Source organism: Bos indicus, chromosome 8, assembly GCF_029378745.1.
Source record: "Bos indicus isolate NIAB-ARS_2022 breed Sahiwal x Tharparkar chromosome 8, NIAB-ARS_B.indTharparkar_mat_pri_1.0, whole genome shotgun sequence".
Lineage (NCBI taxonomy): Eukaryota > Metazoa > Chordata > Mammalia > Artiodactyla > Bovidae > Bos > Bos indicus.
The window spans coordinates 80,148,728-80,161,613 of NC_091767.1; the positions used below are offsets into that span (position 1 = coordinate 80,148,728).

Consider the following 12,886-nt stretch of genomic DNA (forward strand, 5'->3'; position numbering starts at 1 on the left):
TAAGAAAGCTTTCAGGACTGAGGATTCTTGGAAATCAGGGAGGACAAGGGGGATGGGAGTGTACATGTCTCCTGTATCTATAATTATGCTATTCATACAGTCTCATTTTACACTGATGATATGATAATGATAGTGATGGTTTTTATATTTAACTGTCTATTATTTGTCAGATTTTGTGCTAGGTTTAACACACGTTATCATACTTAATCCCTGTGATCACCTTCAGTTCAGTTCAGTTCAGTCACTCAGTCGTATCCAACTCTTTGAGACCCCATGAATTGCAGCACGCCAGGCCTCCCTGTCCATCACCAATTCCCAGAGTTCACCCAGACTTACATCCATTGAGTCAGTGATGCCATCCAGCCATCTCATCCTCTGTCGTCCCCTTCTCCTCCTGCCCCCAATCCCTCCCAGAATTAGAGTCTTTTCCAATGAGTCAACTCTTCACATGAGGTGGCCAAAGTACTGGAGTTTCAGCTTTAGCATCATTCCTTCCAAAGAACACCAAGGACTGATCTCCTTTAGAATGGACTGGTTGGATCTCCTTGCAGTCCAAGGAACTCTCAAGAGTCTTCTCCAACACCACAGTTTAAAAGCATCAATTCTTTGGCGCTCAGCTTTCTTCATGGTCCAAATCTCACATCCATACATGACTACTGGAAAAACCATAGCCTTGACTAGACGGACGTTTGTCGGCAAAGTAATGTCTCTACTTTTGAATATGCTATCTAGGTTGGTCATAACTTTCCTTCCAAGGAGTAAACGTCTTTTAATTTCATGGCTGCAGTCACCATCTGCAGTGATTTTGGAGCCCCCAAAAATAAAATCTGCCACTGTTTCTACTGTTTCCCCATCTATTTCCCATGAAGTGATGGGACTAGATGCCATGATCTTAGTTTTCTGAATGTTGAGCTTTAAGCCAACTGTTTTCACTCTCTTTCACTTTCATCAAGAGGCTTTTTGATGATCTAGATTCACTTTCTGCCATAAGGGTGATGTCATCTGCATGTCTGAGGTTATTGATATTTCTCCTGGCAATCTTGATTCCAGCTTGTGCTTCTTCCAGCCCAGCATTTCTCATGATGTACTCTGCATGTAAGCTAAATAAGCAGGGTGACAATATACAGCCTCAACATACTCCCTTTCCTATTTGGAACCAGTCTGTTGTTCCATGTCCAGTTCTAACTGTTGCTTCCTGACCTGCATATAGGTTTCTCAAGAGGCAGGTCAGGTGGTCTGGTTTGCCCATCTCTTTCAGGATTTTCCACAGTTTATTGTGATCCACACAGTCAAAGGCTTTGGCATAGTCAATAAAGCAGAAATAGATGTTTTTCTGGAACTCTCTTGCTTTTTTGATGACACAGCGGATGTTGGCAATTTGATTTCTGGTTCCTCTGCCTTTTCTAAAACCAGCTTGAACATATGGAAGTTCACGGTTCACGTATTGCTGAAGCCTGGCTTGGAGAATTTTGAGCATTACTTTACTAGCGTGTGAGATGAGTGCAATTGTGCAGTAGTTTGAGTATCCTTTGGCATTGCCTTTCTTTGGGATTGTAATGAAAACTGACCTTTTCCAGTCCTGGGGCCACTGCTGAATTTTCCAAATTTGCTGGCATATTGAGTGCAGCACTTTCACAGCATCATCTTTCAGGATTTGAAATAGCTCAACTGGAATTCCATCACCTCCACTAGTTTTGTTCGTAGTGATGCTTTCTAAGGCCCACTTGACTTCACATTCCAGGATGTCTGGCTTTAGGTGAGTGATCACACCATTGTGATTATCTTGGTCATGAAGATCTTTTTTATACAGTTCTTCTGTGTATTCTTGCCACCTCTTCTTAATATCTTCTGCTTCTGTTAGGTCCATACCATTTCTGTCTTTTATTGAGCCCATCTTTGCATGAAATGTTCCCTTGGTATCTCTAATTTTCTGGGAGAAATCTCTAGTCTTTCCCATTCTGTTGTTTTCCTCTATTTCTTTGCATTGATTGCTGAGGAAGGCTTTCTTATCTCTCCTTGCTATTCTTTGGAACTCTGCATTCAGATGCTTATATCTTTCCTTTTCTCCTTTGCTTTTCGCTTCTCTTCTTTTCACAGCTATTTGTAAGGCCTCCTCAGACAGCCATTTTGCTTTTTCGCATTTCTTTTCCATGGGGATGGTCTTGATCCCTGTCTTCTGTACAATGTCACGAACCTCCGTCCATAGTTCATCAGGCACTCTATCTGTCAGATCTAGTCCCTTAAATCTATTTCTCACTTCCACTGTATAATCATAAGGGATTTGATTTAGGTCATACCTGAATGAAATATTAATTGTAAACATTCCAATTTTATAAGGAAAGGAAGCAAAGTATGGGGTTGTTAAATAACTTATTCAAAATGACATAGCTGAGTCTGCTTGGCTAGGGTACAGAGTATGCAGTTTGATTCTAGAATACATGCATTTAGCCATCTGTCTCTCTAGATCCGGGGGGAGTGGGCAAGTATAATGAAAAACACCTTTCAGAAGTGCAAAAGTTTAGGTCCAGAAAGAGTAAGTAATTTTCCTAAAATAAATAGGAAAATTGGTACTTTAACCTTTGTCTAATTTTAACTATACGAAGCTACCTCTAGATGGTCAGAATCAGATAACCTTAAACTTAAGAATCAGAAGTAGTCTCAGAGATTATATCATTTCAGTGCCTAGTCTCTCATTTTACAGATAATCTATAATCACTAAAATCTCTAACCCAAACCAATCAGAGGTCAGTTCTACAGAGCAAGACAACTTTATATATCAAAGGAGAGTTATTGTTTGAAATTTTATTTCTATCGAAAAAAAATGAAGATGAGGGATCCAGTTCTTGATGGCAGCACAGCTTTTTACAGAAAATTCAAGTGCCTCATTGTTTCTCTGCAGCAAGAAGACAACTTGGGAAAGGATTCTGTAGACACTGAGCCCATTGTAGAGAGCTGTGGGACCCAGAGATTTTCATGAGAGTGAACATGCCCTTCGAGATCAAAGCAGATTGTCTTCTAAGAGGCGTCCAGTGGGCCATCCTCTGAAAAGTGACCCACTGTTCAGCATAGCTCTTTCCAGCACACTGAATTGGAGCCAGCTGGTGCCTGGAACGTACCTTGTATGTCACCTTCTGATCTCCGTCTAAAGGCCAACTGTATGTGATTAAGCATAACAGACACAGAGCTTGTGTTAAGCCCCGGATGTAACTTGTTGAGTGAAGAGCAATTGACTTGAAAATTGGACAAATGGATTAAGTTTCTTCTCTTAGTCTCTCTCTTTCTCTCTTATTTTTAATAGAGCAAGATTGTATCCTCTGGGCCTAGTCAGTCAGTGCTTGCTGTTTCTGAGAAGGATATTCATGAGCTGCTGCACTTCAGGGATACTAATTGGGATTTGATGTGAAATTTTTACCCTGACATGTGCATCACCTAAGGAGGATGGCAACAACTGGCATCAAGCAAAAGTGTGTTTTGGTTTTTCCCCGTATAGTGACCAAATAATTTAGTGTTTTGTTTTTTTTTTTTTAAAGCTCTTGCTGCTTCTCAAAATTGCTTGCACATTGGAATCACCTTGAAAATTAAAAAAAATACTGATGCCACTGCCAATCTATTCTACCCAACATATTTTAATTTAACTGGTATGAGGTGTGGCCTGAGAACAGGGAATTTTAAAGCCCCTGAAGCAATTCTAATGCACAGCAGAGTCTGAGAACCACTGGAAACCACTTTTAAGCCCCATCACTCTGATGAGGCGCCAGCTGCAAGCATGTTTTATACCAACATGTTTGCAGAGTATAAACATCACAGTGCAAACTCTTGCACCCAAGAACCCTGTGCTGCTAGTGGACAATCTTTGGAAAAGTTTGAATTTGTAAACTGATAATACATATAATTCCATGGGCTCCATATGGTTCCTGTTATGCTGAGGGAACTATACACATTTGCCTTGCCCCAGGATGAAAAGATAAATAACAGATGTGGTTAATTTTTATCATACTTGTAGTGAACAATAATAGAAAAATAAGAAATGAAGGGGGCAGTGAGAAAAGTAAATCACATGAAAATAAAACTTAAATCAACTATACTAGGTTATATCTTTGGATTTTAAAAATCCAGTTATATAATAGATAAGAAATAACTGTATCATATAATTCTTCAGTTCAAAGGGAGGCAGTCTCTACAACGACAAGAAGCAATATTAAAAATTTGGATGTTAATAGAATAATCTTAAATTGTTGATGGTAATGATAACTAAAATTTATACTTTACCATGTGGTAAGCACTGTACTAAGCATTTTACACATACTAACTAATTTAATCCTCATTACAACCCTGAGATAAATACCATTTTTATTTTACAGATGAAGAAACTGAAGCCAGAGAATTTAAGTAATTTGTCCAAGGTGACATGTTTACTATGTGGTGAAGCCACGAACTGAGCCCAATTCAGATACCATTCAAAGACATTCTAAAGGTCCTGGTGATGACCTGGTGACAACTCCTTCACAGAGAGAACACTGGTCCCATCTACAGAGATGAAGCAGAGTGTACAGCTGGAAGAAGTTTTTGGGAGAATTGCTACTAAGATTTAGGATGGCTGGGAATAAGAGTAATACTAATGCCAGGAACTAACATATACTTTGTGCCAGGCACTGGGTGAAGTTTGGGTGTGATTCACAGATTCTCTACTTTTTTAGCTGTGAATCTCTTACTCCTGATGGTCCACTTAAGTCAACATGTGGTTGGCTAGGGTCTCTGTTGTTGTTCTGTCACTAAGTCGTGTCCAGCTTTTTGTGACCCCATGGATTGCAGCACACCAGTCTCCTTTGTCCTCTACTGTCTCCCAGAGTTTGCTCAGATTCATATCCATTGACCCAGTGATGCTAACTAACTGCTCATCCTCTCCTCCCCCTTCTCCTTTTGGCTTCAATCGTTCCCAACATTAGGGTCTCTTCCAGTGAGTTGGCTGTTTGCATCAGGTGGTCGAAGTACTGGAGCTTCATCATCAATCCTTGCAATGAATATTCAAGGTTGATTTCCTTTAGGATTAACTGATTTGATCTCCTTGCTGTCCAAGGGACTCTAAAGAATCTTCTCCAGCACGCTTCCCTTTGGAGACTTCAATTTTGTGCATATTAGGTCACGTGATGTGGTCTCACAACTTAATGAAGCTCTGTTTCTTGTTTTTGTTTTGAGAAACTTTTTCCTTTGTATTTGACTTTAGATGGTGTCTCTTGCTATGTTCTCAAGTCAACTGTTCTTTCCTTTTGCAATGTATAATCTTTTGATTGATTTTTTTCTCATCATTATGGCTTGCATTTTCTTGCTTCTTTGTATGCCTGGTAGTTTTTGATTGGATGCCAAAGATGCTGGATATTCTTGCATTCTTTTAAATATTCTTTATTTTTTTCTATGGGATGCTGTTGAGTTACTTGGAGGCACATTGATTTTAATATCTGTCAATTGGGACCAGGGTAGTATTTAGTCTAGTGCTAATAATCCCCATTTCTGAATATTCTATTCAATGCTAAATGAGTTATATTGTTTGCCTGGTGGTAACAGACACTGCTGCCAGTCTGTGTGCATGCCAGGTACTGTTGTATCTGAGTCTTTGGAGGAGATCTTTCCCCAGACTTGAGTAGTTGCCTCACATATATGCACTGCTCACTATATTGAATACATAAAGGAAAACCTCTAGAGATCTCTGGAGTTCTCTGTCTATGCAGCTACCCTCTTTGTGTGCCGCCTGTGAACTCCAGCCACCTTACCCTGTCCAGATGTTTATCTTCAGTTCTTCGATTTGGGGACCTGCCTGTGCTCTCCATTCCCATGCTGTGGCTTAGAATCTCTTGCAAGGTACAAATATGAAACAATCCTAGGCCTTATCTTATTTTTTCTGTGTCTCTTAAGAATCACTGTCTTTTGTCTCTGATGTCCAAAGTGTTGAAAACCATTGTTTCAAATATTTTTTCTATTGTGTTTGTTTGTTTTTTCAGGTGGTTTTATAGATCCTGTTCCTCATACTCCATCTAGACTGGGAATAGAAGTATGAAAAATCTTTTTTTTTAAACAAACAAACTTTTTGTTCAATCTTACCAGAGGTTTGTTAATTGTTAATTTTATTAGTATTTTCAAATAACCCACATTTGTCTTTCTGAAATCTCCTTATGGTATATTTGTTTATTCATAATATTTTATTTATATATTTATGTTACTAATTTCACTTATTTTTATTATCTACTTTCTGATTGGCCCAGTATCTTTACACAGACATAAATTGGAAACACTCCCACTCAGATTAACCCCCGGGCAGCTGGTAACTCAGCTCAAGTAACTCAAGTGGCTCTTGTCTGGCATACAGCATAAGTAGACTCACCTACATTGAGGGAGTTTCTTGCCTGGCAATAAAGTTGAGTGTTTCCTGAAGAAGTGAAGAAACATGAAAACTCCACATATCAAGAGCTCTAATCTGCAAGCATCCTACTATGGATTAAGTATTCAATTGGCAAGGAATTGTGTTAATTAAGTCATGATCAGTCACAGGGGAATAGAGCTCAGGACTGGACTCAGCTTAGAATCAAGATTGGGAGCTGGTGAATTTTCACAGAAAACATAATGAGCTCTATACTCTACCATGTCCTATGGCAGGAGGTGCACACAAACAGCCATTGCTCTAGAAATTTAGAAGGTGGAGAATTGGTTCATCAGTGGCCAGGGTGATCAAGAAAATCTTCATTATGTGAGGGGAATATCTTAAAACTAGTATTGAATGGAAATCTTATTAAATGAATACTTCAATTTCTTTTTGAATACTTCTCAAGAAGATGATCCCTATCATCACTGGCCTAAGTGTCTATGCTTTTTATTTTTTCTAAAGTTCTGGATTTTTTCTCACAAATTTCTATAAGATAACATTCCTAAGCCCTGTGGCACTAACACTGTTCCCTAACATAATTATTGAGTAGCTGCTATTTGTTTTCTCAGAACCTAACATACTTTCTTACAGAAAGACTGCATATATCTTCCATTTCCTACACAGATTAAAGTTTTGAATGTGATTCTTTGGTTACAGATAGTCTTTCAAGATTTGTAATCAGGCAAAGGCCACATAGTTTTGTGCCATTAAATCAAATAGATAAAGTCACATGTCATATGCCCTCCATTAAAAAATAAGGAGGTGTTTGTTCCTTCCCTATTCATGGCAACAGTCCTGTGTGTGTGCTCAGTTGCTCAGTCATGTCTGATTCTTGGCAACCCCATGAACTGTAACCTGCCAGGCTCCTCTGTCCATGGAATTTTCTAGGCAAGAATACTGGAGTGGGTTGCTATTTCCTACTTTCGGGGAATCTTCCTGACCCAGGAATGGAACCTGTGTCTCTTGCATCTCCTGCATTGGCAGGTACATTCTTCACCACTGTGCCACCTGGGAAGCCCAGCAACAGTCCTGGATAAGCCAAATGTGCTGCCATTTGCTGTGGGAGAGGCTGTGGTAAATATGGCCATCTTCAGAAAGGTCACAGTCTTGTGAGGAAGAGTTACAAACCAAAATATCTAGCAATGACCTGATTTTGTTGCATTTACATGAATGCCTTTGATAGTTATGAGGACCTATCTGCGGCGATTCATCACACAGAGGCACTATGGATAACAGGACTCTCAAAATACAGTTCTCATAGATGTTAAGTCTGTCTTGATGAGCCATAACAACTGGGAATCACCACCTTTATTGACCTTTACAAACCCACTTGCATTTACATGAACATGACTTGAATTATGGCATATCTGGAAAGAAAAATCAATACAAGTAGAAAAGAAAGTGTTGGCCTATTGCTTTCTCTATAATATCTTAATAATTCAATTATTATACAGGTTAGTGAAATACAGTAAACTAATTATAAGGAAACCAATTCTATTGTCTAAGTTGCATGATGTGTGTATTTATTTCATTTGTATATCATAATCTATGACATTATTGAATGACACTTTGTACCGAAGAATATGCTATGTGTCTTGTATATATTGTCTCATTAAAGATTTGTAACAATCCCATGACACAGGTATGGTCATCATCCTTATTTTGTAGAGGAAAAAATTAATACTTTAAGTAACTTCATGATTAGGCATGGTGGATGGGGTAGAGCCAGGATTTGAACAAGAAAAGTTAGACTCCATTATGATTGGTTGCACTCCACTTGCCATGTTAACTGCCATGTATGATCACTTTGTGATGTAAAGAAATACTGAATCACTGTATTATGCACTGGAACTAACATAGTATTGTTTGTCAATTATTCTTGAATAAAACAGGTGATTTAGATATCTAAAAAGATAGGAACTTAGCCAATAATGGCATATATATGCTTATATATGTTTGTGTAAACTTATAATGTATATATATTTGTGTGCTTAGTTTCTTAGTCATGTCCAGCTGTTTGCAACCCCATGGATGATAGCCCGCCTGGATCCCACTTCCCAGGTGGTACCAATGATAAAGAATCAACCTGCCAATACAGGAGACATAAGAGATGCAGATTCGATCCTTGGGTTGGGAAGATCCCCTGGGGAAGGGCATGGCAACCCACTCTAGTATTCTTGCCTGGAGAATCCCATGGATAGAGGAGCCTGGCAGGCTACATACCATAGGCTTGCAAAGAGTCAGACATGACTGAAGCGACTTAGCACCACTAATACCACCATATATGTAGTATATGTACAGTTAAATGCTGAGTTCCAAAGAATAGCAAGGAGAGATAAGAAAGCCTTCCCCAGTGATTAGTGCAAAGAAATAGAGGAAAACAATAGAATGGGAAAGACTACTGATCTCTTCAAGAAAATTAGAGATACCAAGGGAACATTTCATGCAAAGATGGGCTCGATAAAGGACAGAAATTGTATGGACCTAACAGAAGCAGAAGATATTAAGAAGAGGTGGCAAGAATACACAGAACTGTACAAAAAAGATCCTGACGACCAAGATAATCATGATGGTGTGATCACTCACCTAGAGCCAGACATCCTGGAATGTGAAGTCAAGTTTGCCTTAGGAAGCATCACTATGAACAAAGCAAGTGGAGGTGATGGAACTCCAGTTGAGCTCTTTCAAATCCTGAAAGATGATGCTGTGAAAGTGCTGCACTCAATATGCCAGCAAATTTGGAAAACTCAGCAGTGGCCCCAGAACTGGAAAAGGTCAGTTTTCATTTCCATCCCAAATAAAGGCAATGCCAAAGAATGCTCAAACTACCACACAATTGCACTATCTCACACGCAAGTAAGTAATGCTCAAAATTCTCCAAGCCAGGCTTCAGCAATATGTGAACCATGAACTTCCAGATGTTCAAGCTGGATTTAGAAAAGGTAGAGGAACCAGAGATCAAATTTCCAACATCCACTGGATCATCAAAAAAGCAAAAGAATTCCAGAAATACATCTATTTCTGCTTTATTGACTATGACAAAGCCTTTGACTGTATGGATCACAATAAACTGTGGAAAATTCTGAAAGAGATAGGCATACCAGACCACCTGACCTGCCTCTTAAGAAACTTGTATGCAGGTCAGAAAGCAACAGTTAGAACTGGACATGGAACAACAGACTGGTTCCAAATAAGAAAAGGAGTACGTCAAGCCTGTATATTGTCACCCTACTTATTTAGCTTAAATGCAGAGTACATCATGAGAAACACTGGGCTGAATGAAGCACAAGCTGGAATCAAGATTGCCCGGAGAAATATCAATAACCTCAGATATGCAGATGACATCACCCTTACGGCAGAAAGTGAAGAAGCACTAAAGAGCCTCTTGATGAAAGTGAAAAAGGAAAATTAAAAGTTGGCTTAAAGCTCAACATTCAGAAAAGGAAGATCATGGCATCCAGTCCCATCACTTCATGGGAAATAGATGGGGAAACAGTGGAAACAGTGTCAGACTTTATTTTTCTGGGCTCCAGAATCACTGCAGATGGTGACTCTAGCCATGAAATTGAAAGACACTTACTCCTTGGAAAGAAAGTTATGACCAACCTAGACAGCATATTAAAAAGCAGAGGCATTACTTTGCCAGCAAAGGTCCGTCTACTCAAGGATATGGTTTTTTCAGTAGTCATGTATGGTTGTGAGAGTTGGACTATACAGAAAACTGAGTGCCGAAGAATTGATGCTTTTGAATTGTGGTGTTGGGAGAAGACTCTTGACAATCCCTTGGACTGCAAGGAGATCCAACCTGTCCATCCTAAAGGAGATCAGTCCTGAGTGTTCATTGGAAGGACTGATGTTGAAGCTGAAACTCCAATACATTGGCCATCCGATGCAAAGAACTGACTCATTGGAAAGGACCCCGATGCTGGGAAAGATAGAAGGTGGGAGGAGAAGGGGACGACAGAGGATGAGATGGCTGGATGGCATCACCGACTCAATGGACTTGAGTTTGGGTAAACTCCGGGAGTTGGTGATGGACAGGGAGGCTTGGCATACTGCAGTCCATGGGGTTGCAGAGTCAGACATGACTGAGCGACTGAACTGCACTGAACTGAATTTAGAATATAGAAAAATAGTTAAGGCAGCGTTTGTGCATGCATACAAGCTCAGTCATGTCTGACTCTTTGTGACCCCATGAACTGTAGCCCACCAGGCTCTTCTGTCCATGGAATTTTCCAGGCAAGAATACTGAAGTGTGTTGCCATTTCCCACTCCAGGGCATCTTCTTAACCTAAGAATCAAACAAACATCTTCTGTGTCTCCTGAATTGGCAGGCAGATTCTTTACCACCTCACCACCTGGGAAGCCATGGCAATATATATATCATCAAAAATTATCAACTGTTTTTCTTCTCCTTAATTTATCACTGTGGCTCAGATGGTAAAGAATACACCTGCAGTGCAAGAGACCAGATTTCGATCCCTGGGTTGGGAAGATCCCCTGGAGGAGGGAATGGCTACCCATGCCAGGATTCTTTTTGGAGAATTCCATGGACAGAGGAGCCTGGTGGACTACAGTCCAATGGGTCACAAAGAGTTGGACATGACTGAGTGACTAATACACAAACACACACACAGATAGACACCTATAAACACATGTATAGACATACATATACATACGGATGTTCCAATTCACTGGGAAGGAAAGTGTGTTTCATTTTGTGCTGTTCCATGTCAGGGCATATGTATGTGACTGCTACTGATGGGAAAGAGTTTCATTTCAGATGAGGCCTCTACAGGAACCCCACCTCCCAGAACAAAACAAAGTCCCTTTCTGGGCACATTGCTTACATTTCCAAAACAGACTTTTTTCCATGCTGGCTCATGTGAGAACTTGCTATGAACACATCTCTGTCCCTTTCTGGACTTAAGCAAGATTGGGGGACCTCTGTCTAGAGTTCCCATCAGTGCTTGAACATGGGGGCTGCTCTGCAGATATGTCAACATATGCCTGAATGTTTCTTTCCAAGTGAACTCTCATCTGTTCAGTAAGAACTAATTTGTGCTCACTACTGGTTTCCCTTTGAGATGGAGTCCTATTAACACATCTTGATTTTTAGAGGGTGAGGGATAAATGGGAAAATGGGTGCATTCCCTTTGTATCTTTATTTACTTAAAGTTTTGTTTTCAGGCAAGGGAATTCAATATATGCCTTTCCCCAGGGCGAGAGGCTCACAAAGCAGAAGGAATGTCATTTTTCAGCCGAGAGAAATAGAGGTAAGTCAATCTGGTGCCTACATGCTCTGTGAATGCTGGCGGCCAGCCAGAGTTCAGGTCTTAATTAAGCAGATTAGGCCAAAGAAAGCACAAATGCAAACCCAGGCAAATTACCAAAAATTGCTGTTATTCCAGCATTCCAACACACAGGATTTCTGAATATAAACTGTCCCCCCAAAACATTGTTGGTTAAGACTGAGGATAGCAAATCCTCTGGCTGACTGCAAGTCTGTCTGCTGGAACTTCAGATATATAAGCTCCGATCTGAGGCTTTTCCACACATGCCGGGCAGGAGGGCCTCTGGGACTGTGTGTGTGTGCGCACACGTGCATACGCACATGCACACTGAAGATTCATCATGTCAAAAGCAGTACTCGCCCTGCAGTCCTTGTTAGAACAACCATATCACACAATGGTTTCTTTCTAAATAAACAGAGGAGGAGAGCTGGCCAATAAGGCCCTTTTTAGGTACATCAGGCCAAATTCAATCAGCAGTCCCTGCACAGACAAGTGGTCTTCTATGTTGGCTGGCTTGGGGGACAATATCATCCATCCCGTACACAGGCCCCCATAATTGCATCTCATTCCTGATTCCTGCAAAAAAAAAAAAAATGACCCCCTCTTCCCATGGTTTGCAAAACACATGGGAAGGAAATAGCAGATCGGAGCTAACTGGGCAAGAATTCTAACCAGATGATAGAAAAATGCTTTGTCAAAGTAAGAGTTCTTTGAATTTTTAAGAGCCCTGTATAATTTAATACACAGTCTTTTCAAGATGAAGTCCAATATGCGGCCAGCAGAACTCTCTGCCATTATTTCAGAACATTTTGCCAATTCTTTCATTTTGGATTGTCCAGAAGAGAATCCAAAATACAACATTCTTTATTAGTCCTGCCCCTACTTTTCTTTTTGGCAAGAGTATAAAAGAGTTTGCCACTTAAGCAACACAGTAAAAGACACAATTGAAGAAAAAAATGCCTTGTATAAGTGTACTGTGTTTTCATCTTTATTAAATAAACCCCATAAAGAAGTGATTTTTAAAAAGTCTATTAACCTACCATTGGTTTGCTGGGGGAGCTGGCTAGTGTCTTGCTCCCTGAGTCAGTGGCCCCTTTTATTTGTTTCCATGTTATTTGCCATCCTCCTTAGGTGATGCACATGTCAGGGTAAAAATTTCACGTCAAATCCCAATTAG

General features: G+C 40.1%; 1 long non-coding RNA gene across 1 annotated transcript in view; it reads left to right on the top strand.

Annotated features, from left to right (window-relative positions):
- LOC139184605 (uncharacterized) overlaps positions 1-12,341 on the top strand; it is a 65,563-nt gene extending 53,222 nt beyond the window's left edge. The window contains exon 3 of the long non-coding RNA XR_011568152.1: positions 11,606-12,341. This is a non-coding gene — a long non-coding RNA (uncharacterized lncRNA). The remainder of the gene's footprint in view (positions 1-11,605) is intronic.
- Positions 12,342-12,886: the final 545 nt, after the last annotated feature.